This window comes from Somniosus microcephalus, chromosome 3 (assembly GCF_052327205.1).
Source record: "Somniosus microcephalus isolate GS21.2 chromosome 3, FLI_Smic_1.0, whole genome shotgun sequence".
In the NCBI taxonomy this organism is placed as follows: domain Eukaryota; kingdom Metazoa; phylum Chordata; class Chondrichthyes; order Squaliformes; family Somniosidae; genus Somniosus; species Somniosus microcephalus.
In genome coordinates, this window is record NC_140989.1 from 299,913,355 (window position 1) to 299,930,049 (window position 16,695).

The following is a 16,695-nucleotide window of genomic DNA, read 5'->3' on the forward strand; positions in this document are numbered from 1 at the left end:
TTTCAGCGACGTCTGACCAACCCACGCTATTTTCCCTTGATTGACCTTGTTAAGCCCGTCCTACCGGCCAATTAAGAGAAAGTCGGTGACAGAAAACGTCAGCGTATGATGTTTTATCTGTCGAAAAATTTTTGACAGATGAATTGTCAGCATTTGACAGCTTTGAGAAGCTGTCAAACACTGACAATCTCTGTTCTAAGGTGAGCCCTTGCACTGAAGGCTCACCAAAACCTCTCTCCTCAGCAGAAAGCAGATGGCTGCTGCATCTGAGAATGCAGGAAGCAGCAAAGGTAAGGAAACTTTTTCCAACACTTTACACTCACCTCTCATACTTACCTCTCCACACTTGCACCCATCACTCACCTCTACAGCGGGCTTTTTGATCCCTCTCACCCCCGCAAACCCACTGCTCGCCTCGCAGCCGTCGGGAAGCCCGCACTTGCAGGGGTAAAATGGGGATAAGCCTCAAAACTGCCTGTTAACAGGCAGTTAATTGGCTGTAATCCCCTTCCCACCTCGAGGAGACAGGTCCCTGCGCAAGTTGGGGACCCGCCTCCCGGGAAGATGGCACGGAGGTGGGTTGGGAGCGGATTCGGTACCCGCTCCCAGTTTCTGCCATTTTCCTGGCAGTCCCGCCTTCATACCCGTCTCCCCAGGGCTGGGAAAATTCCCCCCATTCTAAAGTGCCGCTCACTCATCATTTTGTTCCTTTTGCCTCAAATTCTGGAACGTAGCAAATTCAATTGCCAATATTCCAATTTGTAAGGTGCCTGACTTTTAAAGGGGAGGGGGGAAATCTAGGGGGAGGACTTTTTCTTCAACACACTGTCTATTTAAAAAATTCTATGAACTTGAAATTATGTAAGTTTAACTTTTTTTGTACAAAAATGACATTTCTCACCCAAACAGGGACCGACTGCTTGCATTTTCTTGTCTCAAGCCACTTGATTATCATTCACAATCCTTGGGCAAGGTTCGAGATTTCAAAAAAACATTTCTCTCGGGAAGGTGGATATACAGAACCAATTCCAAGAAAAGGTACTTGACTTGAGGTCAAATGGAACTTTCAAATAAAAACCAGGTCAATATTTGTTGAGAAGAGGAATTGAGGATGCTAAGAGATATTAACAACACCGGTTGATTTTTTTTTAAGAGGAAGTAGGGAAAGGAACTGAGTGCGGCAACTCACCAAGTTTACTTCAACACCACCTCTCTTTTCCACTACCTCTACACTGGGAAGACCAAGAATAGCAATGTCATGGGAACTCCATTCCCCCCTTCCCCAAGTTCCTTTCCAAGTCACATACCATTCTAACTTGGACATATATCACAATTCCTTTATGTCACTGAGTCAATATCTGGGAAATTCCTATGTAACACCATTGTGGGAGCACCATCACCACAAAGACTAAAGACGTTCAAGAATGCCAATCACCACATTCTTGGGGCAACTAAGAATGGGCATTAATTGCAGCTTTGCCAGCATCACCCATGTCCTGTGAATAAAAAATACAGGATGAACAGGTGGTGTGGAAGGAAATTCTATGATAAAATAATCATATTGCGGTACTGAGGGAGTGCTGCACTGTCTTTTGGATGAAATGTTAAACCAAGGCCCCGTCTGCTCTCTCAGGTGGACGTACAAGATCCCATGGCACTATTTCGAAGAAGATTTGGTGAGTTATCCTCGGTGTCCTGGCCAATATTTATCCCTCAATCAACATCACTAAAACAGATGATCTGGTCATTATCACATTGCTGTTTGTGGGAGCTTGCTGTGCGCAAATTGGCTGCCGCGTTTCCTACATTACAACAGTGGCTCCACTTCAAATAGTACTTCACTGGCTGTAGAGCGCTTTGGGACGTCCAGTGGTCATGAAAAGCACTATAGAAATGCAAGTCTTTCTTTTTTTATAAAATAATATGAGCTAAATGGCCTTTTTTCACTCTGGATTTGTTTAATGTTCTTATTGATTGAGAAGAGCCACCATTTGTATCAACAGCTAATCCATCAACCACATTCATGACACAGCAGCATCCTGCATGTTAATTGGTAACAACTTCCCATTGACTTGAAACTTCCATGGAATGGTCAATAATCAACCCTAATTCCTCCCGTTTTGCCCTTTTATTAAAAGACTCCTATTTATTGTGTACACATTTCGGCCTCGATTTTTACTGGGGGAGCAGTAAGGGTGCGCGGGAGCCCGGTAGTTTGCCATGTCCCCGGCAAGGCCGGGGACATGGAGGCCCAGTCAATCTTAATGGCAGGGTCTCATTTAAATAAATGTTTGCAGCATCCCGCCTGACACCTGGCCAGATTGACTACCTGGCGGGCGGGAGTGGGAGTCTGGCGGCAGCAGCCTGCAGCCAGGACTCGAGGGAACATCATCAGGACCTTATATGCATATGTAAAGAAGGACCCCACCAGCTTTGGGTGGGTGTCCTTGCTGCCTGCTCGGTAGAGCAGGTAAAATCCCAAACGGTGGGATGCTGGCGGCTTTCTGGCAGATAAGCACCCTGGCCAATTTTAACTGCCCGCACGCCCAGTTTCCATCAGTTGGGTAGGATTAAAATCACCCCCAAGTTTTTTCTTATATTCTGTCCAGGAGTGTGTGATAGATGTCATAAGAATCTCTTCAATATGGGAGCAGTATGACAGACTCTGACTTTATGGTAAGTTAAATTAAGAGTAATCCTTGGGAAAAGATGCATTTGGTATGAAAGACAAAAGCACCTTCTTGGAGGAAACGTTAACAATGGAGGAGAGAAGCGAATTCGATTTGTACACATACCCTTAGAAAGTTAGCCAAAGCTGATCCACAGCTTCAAAAAAGCTGACACAGCTCCCAAAAAGCTTCCGACAGCCCTGGCATGTGAAAACAAGTACTGTAGTTACATGGGCTTTGTACCTTAATAGGTACACAAAACATTCCTTCACTTGTGTTGGCAGAGAAAACATAAGTATATGAAGCCTGAAGTAGAAATTCCAAATGTTGAAGGCATCAAAATTGGAATTTTTATATTAAAAATAAAGCATTCTGGTTAATTGTAAGCATTTTATGCTTCACAATGAATAGATTTTTAATCTAAAAAAGGGGGTAAAGTGACAATTGGCTTTTCAACAGGTCAGCTCACTCGACTCTCTCCAGACCCAGTTCACAGACAGTGTGCCCTACCCAGTTCCTCATCTGTCACAGAGGCACTCTTTTCTCCCCCCCACCCTCCCTGTTAATACAGGCTGAGCGTCCAAAAGCCGGAGTTCCCGAATCCTGGTGGCAGGGTCATCCGGAATCCATAAAATGTTCCGGAATCCGGACTCCGGGACGATTGGTGGCAGGATCATCTGGAATCCGTAAAATGTTCCGGAATCTGGACTCCGAGACGATTGGTGGCAGGGTCGTCCGGAATCCGTAAAATGTTCCGGAATGCGGGACAATTGGTGGCAGGATCGTCCGGAATCCGTAAAATGTTCCGGAATCCGGACTCCGAGACGATTGGTGGCAGGGTCGTCCAGAATCCGTAAAATGTTCCGGAATCCGGACTCCGAGACGATTGGTGGCCGGGTTGTCCGGAATCCGTAATATGTTCCAGAATCCGGAGAGGGAGGGAGGCTTACCATGCATTACGAAGAAGCGAGGACTACAAGGCCTGCGAGGAGAAGAACTACAAGGTGACATCCAAAAACTGGAAATATCACAACCTGGGCCCAGGCATTTCCAGACTTGGAACATGTTTCTGATGTCCGAAGTCCGGAAACGCCCGAGTCCAGGTTGCAATATTTCCAGACTTCGGACATCAGAAACACGTTCCAAAGTCCGGAAAAACATGAAAACCGGCTCGGCCTCGGTCCCGAGGTTGCCGGATTCAGGACGCTCAACCTGTATTGACACTTCTCTTTCCTCTTCCTGACACTCTTCTGCCCCTCCAACCAGTTAAGTGGTACTCTTCTTTCACTCCCCCATTCCATGCTGGCATTCACTTTCCTCTCTCATCCCCAACTGGCAACCCACAAAATACTGCCTTGAGCTTCTCCTGCCTTCCCTCTACCCTTCATTACTATCTATTCGCCACAAACTCCGTTCCCTAGCCATCGACTCCAACGCACTCCCTGGCCACTGTCTGAGGCTGAACCAGACTGTGAGCAACCTTGGCATCCTATTTGACCCTGAAATGAGATTCTGACCCCATATTCTCTCCATCTCTAAGACCATCTCCTCCCACCACTGTAACATCACCCAGCTCTGCCCCGCCTCAGCTCATCTGCTGCTAAAACCCTCCGTGCCTTTGTTACCTCTAGACTCGACTATTCCAATGCACTCCTGGCAAGCCTCCCACCTTGCACCTTCCATAAACTTGAGCTCATCCAAAGCTGTGCTGCCCGTATTATAACTTGCACCCATCACCCTGTGCTCACTGACCGACATTGGCTCCAAGTCCAGCAACGTCTCGATTTCAAAATTCTCATCCTTGTTTTTAAATGGTTCTGCCAGGGCCAATCAGTTCCAGATCTCATTACAGCCGAGGTCCAAACATGGACAAAAGAGCTGAACTCCAGAGGAGAGGTGAGAGTGACTGCCCTTGACATCAAGGCAGCATTTGACCGAGTGTGGCATCAAGGAGCCCTAGTAAAATTTAAATCAATGGGAATCAGGCGGGAAACTCTCCACTGGCTGGAGTCATACCTAGCACAAAGGAAGGTGGTTGTGGTTGTTGGCGGCCAATCATCTCAGCCCCAGGACATCGCTGCAGGTATTCCTCAGGGCAGTGCCCTCGGACAAACTGTCTTCAGTTGCTTCGTCATTGACCTTCCCACCATCATAAGGTCAGAAGTGGGATGTTGGCTGATGATTGCACAATGTTCAGTTCCATTCACAATTCCTCAGATAATGAAGCAGTCCGTGCCCGCATGTAGCAAGACCTGGACAACATTCAGGCTTGGGCTGATAAGTGGCAAGTAGCATTCGCGGCACACAAATGCCAGTCATTGACTATCTCCAACAAGCAAGAGTCTAACCACTGCTCCTTGATATTCAATGGCATTACCATCATCGAATCCCCCACCATCAACATCCTGGGGTCACCATTGACCAGAGACTTAATGGGACAAGCCACATAAATACTGTGGCTACAAGAGCAGGTCAGAGGCTGGGTATTCTGTAGCGAGTGACTCACCTCCTGACTCCCCAAAGCCTTTCCACCATTTACAAGGCACAAGTTAGGCATGTGATGCAATACTCTCTACTTTCCTCGATGAGTGCAGCTCCAACAACGCTCAAGAAGTTCGACACCATCCAAGACAAAGCAATCCACTTGACCATCATTGTCAACATTCACTTCCTCCACCACCGGCGTACCGTGGCTGCAGTGTGTACCATTTACAGAATGTACTGCAGCAACTCGCCAAGGCTTCTTCGACAGCACCTCCCAAACCCACAACCTCTACTACCTAGAAGGACAAGAGCAGCAGGCACATGGGAACACCACCACCTCCAAGTTCCCCTCCAAGTTACACACCAGCCTAACTTGGAAATATATCGCCGTTCTTTCATCATGGCTGGGTCAAAATCGTGGAACTCCCTACCTAACAGGACAGTGGGAGTACATTCACCACATGGACTGCAGCCGTTCAAGAAGGCGGGTCACCACCACCTTCTCAAGGGCAATTAGGGATGAGTAATAAACGCTGGCCTTGCCAGAGACGCCCACATCCTGTGAATATATACATTTTTTTTAATCCCTCCATGGCCTCACCCCTCCCTATCTCTGTAACCGCCTCCAGTCCGACAACCCTCCAAGATATCTGCGCTCCTCAAATTCGGGCATCTTATGCATCCCTGATTCTCTTCGCTCCACCATTGGTGGCCATACCTTCAGCTGCCTAGACACTAAGCTCTGCAATTACCTCCCTAAACCCCTCTGCCTTTCTCTCCTCCTTTAAGACATTCCTTAAAACCTCTTTGACCAAGCTTTTGGTCACCTGTCCCAGTATCTCCAATGTGGCTCGGTGTCACATTTGGTGTGATAACGCTCCTGTGAAGCGCCTTGCAATGCTTCTTTACGTTAAAAGCGCTATATAAATGCAAGTTGTTATTCCCTTCCCCTCTATTTGTCCCTTCCCTCTGTCTTTCATTGTCATACATTTCTCCCTTCCATTACCATTAATTTCGCTCGTCGCTATTATCCATTTGTCTCCTTCAATTGCTATTCATTTTTTCCCCTTCAATTCCTAGCCATTTCCCCTTCCTTCCTTCAATTCCACTTCTACCTGAACTGACTGCTAATGTACCAGACTAGATCACTCTCTCCTCTCCATGCCACTGCTAGCATTAAGGCAGGGATTGCAACTAGACTCTATCGGCTGGAACTCCAGATCTTGCAAGTTCCCACTTAAAGTGTAGAGGCCCTGTAATCCAATCCTCAGGAACAATAATGTCAGAGACAATGGGCTGGATTTTCATTGAGGAGGCGGGTAGGAGGCGGGACTACAACTTTCGGAGTTGTAGTCCCGCCTCCATCGAGTTGTAGCCAACCCACACGATTTTGACTTGATTGACCTTGTTGAGCCCGCCCAGCGGGCTCAGCAGGCCAATTAAGGGCCACCCGGCAACAGGTGACATCACAGATTGATATTTCATCTGTCAAGACCTTTTGACAGATGAAATATCAGCGTTTCACAGCTGTTTGAAGCTGTCAAACACTGACAATCTGTACTCCAAGTTAATTCCTTCCTCTCAGGATGATTTAGAGATCTCTCCAGAACAGAAAGCTGAATGCTGCAATTTTTGGCAGATCGCGGCTATTCTGCTTTCTGTGCCAGTGAGATGAGGGACTCCAGAGACCTGAAGGAAGGAAGGCTGTAAAGGTAAGTAAAACTTCTTTAAACACTTTAAACACACCAAACACACTTACCTCTGCACTCATGCACCCATCACTCACCTGAACACCGGACATCTTGACCCCTCCAAGCCCTTCAACCCAACAGCCCGCCTCGCTAACTTGACGTGGTTTGGAGCCGTCGGGAATCCCACACTTCAAGAATGAAAATAGGGATTAGGCTAAAAACTGCCTGTTAACAGGCAGTTAATTGGCACTAATCCCCTTCCCGCCTCGGGGAGGCGGGTCCCAGTGTGGGTCAGGTACCCGCCTCCTTTGAATCTGGCATGGAGGCGGGTTGGGGACGGGATGGGTTCGTGCCCCCCGATTTTAGGATTTTAACCCTCCACACGCCTCCAATCCCACCTCCACAGCCCAATGAAAATCCTGCCCAATGACTCAGGTTGGGACATTAGCAATATATACAGAAAATGCCACTATTCAAGAAAGGAGGAAGAGAAAACAGGGAACTACAGGCCAGTTAGCCTGACATCAGTTGTCGGGAAAATGCTGGAATCCATTATTAAGGAAATGGTAACAGGGCATTTAGAAAATCATCATATGATTAGGCAGAGTCAGCATGGTTTTATGAAAGGGAAATCTTGTTTAACAAATTTATTAGAGTTTTTTGAGGATGTAATTAGCAGGGTGGATAACGGAGAATCAGTAGATATAGTTTATTTAGATTTCCAAAAAGCATTCGATAAGGTGCCATGTAAAAGGTTGTTATACAAGATAACAGCTCATGGGGTTGGGAGTAATACATTGGCATGGCTAGAGGATTGGTTAACAGACAGAAAACAGAGAATAGGGATAAACGGGTCATTTTCAGGTTGGCAGGCTGTAACAAGTGGGGTACCGCAAGGATCAGTGCTTGGGCCTCAGCTATTTACAATCTATATCAATGACTTGGATGAGGGGACCGAGTGTAACGTATCCAAGTTTGCTGACGATACAAAGCTAGCTGGGAAAGTAAGTTGTGAGGACACAAAGAGGCTGCAAGTGGATATAGCCAGGTTCAGTGAGGGGGCAATGAGGTGACAGATGGGAGGATAATGTGGGGAAATGTGAGGTTATTCACGTTGGTGGGAAGAAAACATAGAATATCGGAGCAGCAGTAGGCCATTCGGCCCCTCGAGCCTGCTCCGCCATTCAGTGCGATCATGGCTGATTATCCAAGTTCAGTACCCTGTCCCTGCTTTCTCCCCATACCACTTGATCCCTTTAGCCTTAAGAAATATATCCAACTCCTTCTTGCATATATTTAATGAATTGGCCTCTACTGCCTTCTGTGGTAGAGAATTCCACAGGTTCACCACTCTCTGGGTGAAGAAATTCCTCCTCATTTCTGTCCTAAAAGGCCTACCCCTTATCCTTAGACTGTGACCCCTGGTTCTGGACTCCCCGACCATCGGGAACATCCTCCCTTCATCTAGTCTGTCCAGTCCTGCCAGAATTTTATAAGTTTCAATGAGATCCCCTCTCATTCTTCTAAACTCCAGCGAGTACAAGCCCAATTGACCCAATCTCTCCTCATACGTCATTCCTGCCATCCAAGGTATCAGCCTGGTGAATCTTCGCTGAACTCCTTCCATGGCAAGAATGTCCTTCCTCAGATAAGGCGACCAAAACTGCACACAATACTCAAGATGTGGTCTCACCAAGGCCCTGTACAACTGCAGCAAGACATCCTTGTTCTTGTACTCGAACCCTCTTGCTACGAAGGCCAACATACCATTTGCCTTCTTAACCGCCTGCTGCACCTGCATGCTTACCTTCAGCGACTGGTGCACAAGGACGCCCAGGTCTCGTTGCACGTCCCCTTCTCCCAATCTATTACCATTCAGATAATAATCTGCCTTCCTGTTTTTGACACCAAAGTGGATAACCTCACATTTATCCACGTTATATTGCATCTGCCATGCTTCTGCCCAAACACCCAACCTGTCCAAATCATCCTGTAGTTTCTCGGCATCCTCCTCACAGCACACATGCCCACCCAGCTTTGTGTCGTCTGCAAATTTGGAGATATTACATCTAGTTCCCTTGTCTAGATCATTAATATATATTGTGAATAGCTGGGGTCCAAGGACCGATCCCTGCGGTACCCCACTAGTAACTGCCTGCCACTCGGAAAAAGAGCCATTTATTCCAACTCTTTGCTTTCTGTCTGCCAACCAGTTCTCTATCCAAGTCAATACCTTGCCCCCAATCCCATGTGCCTTAATTTTACACGCTAATCTCTTATGTGGGACCTTATCGAAAGCCTTCTGAAAGTCCAAATACACCACATCCACTGGTTCTCCCTTATCTATTTTACTAGTTACATCCTCAAAAAATTCCAGTGGATTAGTCAAGCACGATTTACCTTTTGTAAATCCATGTTGACTTTGTCCAATCCTGTCACTGTTTTCCAAGTGCTCTGCTATTACATCTTTTATAATGGACTCTAGCATTTTCCCCACTACCGATGTCTCTCTACCACCTTTTTTGAATAGTGGGGTAACATTAGCTACCCTCCAATCCATGGGTACTGTTCCAGAGTCTATTGAGTTCATCGAATGTTGGAAGATGATCAGCAATGCATCTACTATTTCTAGGGCCACTTCCTTAAGTACCCTAGGATGTAGATTATCAGGCCCTGGGGATTTATCGGCCTTCAATCCCATCAATTTCCCAAACACCATTTCCCTACAAATACTGATTTCTTTCAGTTCCTCCCTTTCATCAGACCTTATGTTCCCCGACATTTCTGGGAGGTTATTTGTGTCCTCCTTTGTGAAGACTGAATCAAAATATGTATTTATAATTGGTCTGCCATTTCTTTGTTCCCCATTAAAAATTCCCCTGATTCTGACTGCAAGGGACCTACGCTTGACTTCACCAATCTTTTTCTCTTCACATATCTATAAAAGCTTTTACAGTCAGTTTTTATGTTCCCTGCAAGCTTACTCTCATATTCTATTTTCCCTTTCTTAATTAATCCCTTTGTCCTCCTTTGTTGAATCCTAAAGTGCTCCCAATCCTCTGGATTACTGCTTTTTTTGGCCAATTTATATGTCCTCTCCTTGGATTTTATGCTATCCCTAATTTCCCTCGTTACCCGCGGTTGAGTCACCTTTTTTGTTTTATTTTTATGCCAAACTGGGATGAACAAATTCTGTAGTTCATCCATTCGGTCTTTGAATGTTTGCCATTGCCTATCCACTGTCAACCCTTTGAGTGACATTCCCCAATCAATCCTACCCAATTCACGCCTCAGACCATCGTAGTTTCCTTTATTTAAATTCAGGACCCTAGTCTCTGAGTCAACTACTTCATTCTCCATCTTAATGAAGAATTCAATCATATTATGATCGCTCCGACACAAGGGGCCTCGTGCAACAAGATTGCTGATTAATCCTTTCTCGTTACATAATACCCAGTCCAAGATGGCCTGATCTCTGGTTGGTTCCTCGACATATTGGTCCAGGAAACCATCCCGTAAACACTCCAGGAATTCCTCCTCCACAGTATTGTTACTAATTTGGTTAGCCCAATCTATATGTAGATTAAAGTCACCCATGATGACTGCTGTGCCCTTTTTGCACGCTTCTCTAATTTCCCTTTTAATGCCATCCCCCAACCTCCGCATTACTGTTTGGAGGTCTATATACCACTCCCACTAACGTTTTCTGCCCCTTGGTATTTCTCAGTTCTACCCATACAGATTCCACATCATCAGAGCTAATATCCTTCCTTACAATTGTGTTAACCAGTAATGCTACCCCACCTCCCTTTCCTTTTTGCCTATCTTTCCTGAATATTGAATACTCCTGGATGTTGAGTTCCCAGCCTTCGCCACCCTGGAGCCATGTTTCCGCAATCCCAATCAAATCATATTCGTTTACCTCTATTTGCGCAGCTAATTCATCCACCTTTTTTACGAATGCTCCTCGCATTAAGACACAAAGCCTTCAGGCTTGTTTTTTTAACGCTCTTAGACCCATTAGAATTATTATTTACTGTGGCCATGTTTGATTTAAACCGTTGATTTCTCTGACTGCCACTTTTGTTTTTCTTCTTCCTATCTTCTGCTTTTACCCTTGTTTCCCTTTCCTTTGTCTCCCTGCTCAGGTTCCCAACCCCCTGCCATTTTAGTTTAAACCCTCCCCCAGAGCACTAGCAAACACTCCCCCTAGGACATCAGTCCCGGCCCTGCCCAGGTGCAAACCGTCCGGTTTGAACTGGTCCCACCTCCCCCAGAACCGGTTCCAATGTCCCAGGAATTTGAATCCCTCCCCCTGGCACCATTCCTCTAGCCACGTATTCATCCAAAATATTCTTCTATTTCTACTCTAACTAGCACGTGGCGCTGGTAGCAATCCTGAGATTACTACCTTTGAGGTCCTATTTTTTAATTTACCTCCTAACTCCCTATATTCAGCTTTTAGGACCTCATCCCATTTTTTACCTATATCGTTAGTACCTATATGCACCATGACAACTGGCTGTTCACCCTCCCCTTCCAAGATGTTCTGCAGCCGCTCCGAGACATCCTTGACCCTTGCACCAGGGAGGCAACACACCATCCTGGAGTCTCGTTTGCGGCCGCAGAAACGCTTATCTATTCCCCTTACAATAGAATCCCCTATTACTATAGCTCTACCCCTCTTTTTCCTCCCGTCGTGTGCAGCAGAGCCACCCCTGGTGCCAGGAAGTTGGCTGCTGCTGCCTTCCCCTGGTAAGCCATCCCCCCATCAGTATCCAAAGCGGTATATCTGATTGAGAGGGGGATGGCCACAGGGGACCCCTGCACTACCTGCCTGCGCCTACTACTCTGCCTGTTGGTCACCCGTTCCCTTTCTGCCTGTGCCACCTTTACCTGCGGTGTGACCAACTGATTAAATGTGCTATTCACGACGTCCTCAGTATCGCGAATGGTCCAGTATGTTTCCAATCGCTGCTCCAGCACCGCAATGCGGTCTGCCAGTAGCTGCAACTGGACACACTTCCAGCACACATGGTTGTCAGGGACACAGGAAGTGTCCCTGAGTTCCCACATAGCGCAGGAGGAGCATACCACGGCACCGGGCTGTCCTGCCATGACTTACCCTTTAATTAAAAAAGAAAAACAGAATAGTTAAATGGTGAGAAACTATTAAATGTTGGTGTTCAGAGAGATTTAGGTGTCCTCGTACGGGAAACACAGAGAGTTAGCATGCAGGGACAGCAAGCAATTAGGAAGGCAAATGGCATGTTGGCCTTTTTTTTTTATTCGTTCCTGGGATGTGGGCGTCGCTGGAAAGGCCAGCATTTATTGCCCATCCCAAATTGCCCTTGAGAAGGTGGTGGTGAGCCACCTTCTTGAACTGCTGCAGTCCGCATGGTGAAGGTACTCCCATAGTGATGTTAGGGAGGGAGTTCCAGGATTTTGACCCAACGACTATGAAGGAACAGTGATATATATCCAAGTCAGGATGGTGTGTGACTTGGAAGGGAACTTGCAGGTGATGGTGTTCCCACGCACCTGCTGCCCTTGTCCTTCTAGGTGGTAGAGGTCAGGGGTTTGGGAGGTGCTGTCGAAGAGGCCTTGGCAAGTTGCTGCAGTGCATCTATAGATGGTACACACTGCAGCCACGGTACGCCGGTGGTGGAGGGAGTGTATGTGTAAGGTGGTGGATGGGGTGCCAATCAAGCGAGCTGCTTTGTTCTGGATGGTGTCGAGCTTCTTGAGTGTTGTTGGAGCTGCACTCATCCAGGCAAGTGGAGAGTATTCCATCACACTCCTTACTTGTGCTTTGTAGATGGTGGAAAGGTTTTGGGGAGTCAGGAGGTGAGACGCTCGCTGCAGAATACCCAGCCCTCTGACCTGCTCTTGTAGCCACAGTATTTACGTAGGTGGTCCAGTTAGGTTTCTGGTCAATGCAGGTTGGGTGACCGCTTTGCGGAACACCTCCGTTCAGTCCGTAAGGGTGACCCCAAGCTTCCGGTCGCCTGTCATTTTAATTCACCGCTCCATTCCCATTCGGACCTCACCGTCCTTGGCCTCTTGTATTGTTCCACGGAAGCTCAACGTAAACTCGAGGAACAGCACCTCATCTTCCGATTAGGCACTCTGCAGCCTTCCGGACTCAATATCGAGTTCAACAATTTCAGATCATAACCTCGGCCCCTATTTCATTTTTTCTTGTAATTTTTCCACTCCTTTTCCCCCCCCACCCCCCTTTCCTTTTGTTTCTCTCTCACACCTGGCAGCTATCTCTTGCCCTGCCAGTACACTTTACACCTAATCTCAGCCTATTACCATCTCGTCTAGCTTCTAATACCTTTTATTGTCTCTTTTTTACTTCTTTTGTTTCTTTTATTCTTTTGTCCGATCGCAGCCCTGCCTCCGATCTATCTTTTCTTTCCAGTTTTGAAGAAGGGTTCGACCCGAAACGTCAACTCAAATTTCTGTCCATGGATGTTGCCTGACCTGCTGAGTTTTTCCAGCATTTTCTGTTGTTATTTCGGATTTCCAACATCCGCAGTATTTTGCTATCGTGACCCCCTGGATGTTGATATTGGGGGATTCAGCGATGGTAATGCCATTGAATATCAAGGGGCAGTGGTTAGACACTCTCTTGTTGGAGATAGTAATTGCCTGGCACTTGTGTGGTGCAAATGTTACTTGCCACTTATCAGCCCAAGCCTGAATGTCATCCAGGTCTTGCTACATGCGGACTCAGATTGCTTCATTGACTGAGGAGTTGCGAATGGAACTGAACACTGTGTAATCATCAGTGAAGATCCCCACTTCTGACCTTATGATGGAGGAAAGGTCATTGATGAAACAACTGAAGGTTGTGTTAGGTATGACTCCAGCCAGTGGAGAGTTTTACCCAATTCCCATTGATTTAAATTTTACTTGGGCTCCTTGATGCCACACTCGGTCAAATGCTGCCTTGATGTTAAGGACAGTCACATCTCACCTCACCTCTGGAATTCAGCACTTTTGTCCATGTTTGGACCAAGGCTGTAATGAGTCTGCAGCCGAGTGGTCTTGGCGGAACCCAAACTGAGCATCAGTGAACAGGTTATTGGTAAGTAAGTACCGCTTGATAGCACTGTCGACAACATCTTCCATCACTTTGCTGATGATTGAGAGTAGACTGATGGAGCAGTAATTGGCTGGATTGGATTTGTCCTGTTTTTTGTGGACAGGACATATCTGGGAAGTTTTCCACATTGTCGGGTAGATGCCAGTGTTGGAGCTGTACTGGAACAGCTTAGCTACAGGCACAGCTAGTTCTAGAACACAAGTCTTCAGCACGACAGCCGGGATGTTGTTGGCACCCATAGCCTTTGTTGTATCCAGTGCATTCAGCTGTTTCTTGCAATCACGTGGAGTGAGTCGAATTGGCTGAAGATTGGCTTCTGTGATGGTGGGGACCTCAGGAGGAGCTTGAGATCATCCACTCGGCACTTCTGGCTGAAGATGGTTTCAAAGGCTTCAGCCTTGTCTTTTGCACTTGCGTGCTGGGCTCTGCCATCACTGAGGATAGGGATGTCCATGGAGCCTCTTACTCCCATCAGGTGTTTAATGGTCCACCACCATTCACGACTGGATGTGGCAGGACTGCAGAGCTTTGATCTGATCCGTTCGTTGTGGGATTACCAGGGGTTTGGAGTACAAGAGTAAGGAAGTCTTGCTACAATTGTACAGGGCTTTGGTGAGACCACACCTGGAGTACTGTGCACAGTTTTGGTCTCCTTATCTGAGGAAGGATATACTTGCCTTAAAGGCAATGCAACAAAAGTTCACTAGATTGATTTGTGGAGTGAGAGGGTTGTCCTATGAGGAGAGACTGAGTAGATTGGGTCTATACTCTCTGGAGTTTCGAAGAATGAGAGGTGATCGCATTGAAACATAAGATTCTGAGGGGGATTGACAGAGTAGCTGCTGAGAGGTTGTTTCCCTTGGCTAGAGAGTCTAGAACTAGGGAGCATAGTCTCAGGATAAAGAATCGGCCATTTAAGACTGAAATGAGGAGGAATTTCTTCACTCAGTGGGTTGTGAGTTTTTGGAATTTTCTACCCCAAAGGGCTGTGGATGCTGAATCGTTGAATCAAGGCTGAGAGAGAGAGATTTTTGAACTCTAGGGGAGTGAACGGATATGGAGATCGGGCAGGAAAGTGGAATTGAGGTCGAAGATCAGCCATGATCATATTGAATGGCGGAGCAAGCTCGAGGGGCCGTATGGCCTACTCCTGCTCCTAATTCTTATGTTCTTATGAAATACTCAGCAGGTCAGGCAGCATCTGTGGATCTGTGATCTCTCCACAGATGCTTCCTGAGCTGCTGAGTATTTTCAATATTGTCCGTTTATATTTCAGAGTACCAGCATCCGCAGTATTTTGCCTGAGACATCAGCAGTCAGACTCAGGTAAAAGTGGCACTGGGCAGGGGAAGAATGGCCTGGTTGGCCCCGATTTACAGAATCACAGAAACCCCAGTGCAGATAGAGGCCATTTCGGCCCATCGAGCCTGCACCGACACATATCCCACCCGATCCCCATAACCCCACGTATTTAATCCCCCTAACACTAAGGGTCAATTTATCATAGCCAATCAACCTAACCCGCACATCTTTGGACTGTGGGAGGAAACCGGAGCACCCGGAGGAAACCCACGCAAACACGGGGAGAATGTGCAAACTCCACACAGACAGTCGCCCGAGGCCGGATTCGAACCCGGGTCCCTGGCGCTGTGAGGCAACAGTGCTAACCGCTATGCCACCGTGCTGGGAACCATGTTGGGAACCATTACCCACTGACCAGCCTGATTACTGGCAGGTATACTGAGCTACAGAAGATACAGAGACCAAACACCCGGTTAGATAAACAAGTAGAACACACAAAGTATGGTAGAAGTTTGGCACTCTCTTCCGTAAAAGGCAATTAATGCTAGATCAATTGTTAATTTTAAATCAGAGACTGATAGATTTTTGTTAACCAAGGGTATTAAGGGATATGGGCCAAAGGCGGGTAAATGGAGTTAGGTCGCAGATCAGCCATGATCTCAATGAATGGTGGCACAGGCTTGAGGGGCTGAATGGCCGACTCCTGTTCCTATGTAGAACCATCAAAGGCGGTAATTTTTTGACGGGGTGTGGGTTCTGGATTTGTCAGAGACGTGGATTATCTATGATTTTGGATGATCTATGCTGTATTTGACTGAAGGGTGGGGGAACGGGGCGTCAATATACTCCTGTGCGGCCGCTGACTGGAGGCCATTGTCCGGCTCAATCTAAACTACAATCCCAGGGTGCACCGCGGCGACGGGCTGTCGTCAGGGAGACGGAGGAGAATGGTGACTCGGCTCGGGACGGTTTGTGGCGTGGACAAAAAGTGACTGTGCGTAAGATGCCGCACCCACCCCGGTATACAGACAGTTTCTCAGTCCAGTGCCAGTGGGAGTATAGTATAGTGTTAGTATTCCTGGCAATCTGAAGTTGAATTATAGTGTAAATGCCGTAACATACCCGCGGGCCGTGCTCTCCTGCGCTGACGCTGAGCTAAAAACGCCAATCTGATGCAACCGCACTACGGAAAGCCGATAGACCCAAGTGTACTTTGACCTGCAGTCATCTCACTGCAGCCTTTTAACCACTAACAACAACAACTTGTATTTATATAGCGCCTTTAACGTAGTAAAACGTCTCAAGACATTGCACAGGAGTATTATAAGACAAATAATTTGACACATCCACAAAAGGAAAAATTAGGGCAGTGACCAAAAGCTTGGTCAAAGAGGTAGGTTTCAAGGAGCGTCTTAAAGGAGGAAAGAGAGGTAAT

At 47.0% G+C, this 16,695-nt stretch overlaps 1 protein-coding gene across 3 annotated transcripts in view; it reads right to left on the reverse strand.

The window, feature by feature from the left end:
• The window catches only part of fggy (FGGY carbohydrate kinase domain containing), a 420,841-nt gene extending 404,367 nt beyond the window's left edge, over positions 1-16,474 (reverse strand). For 2 of the 3 annotated variants that reach the window (XM_085982840.1, XM_085982839.1), the window contains exon 1: positions 16,383-16,474. The gene's annotated coding sequence lies outside the window, so the exon portion shown is untranslated. The remainder of the gene's footprint in view (positions 1-16,382) is intronic. The other variant, XM_085982838.1, reaches the window with a different exon arrangement.
• Positions 16,475-16,695: the final 221 nt, after the last annotated feature.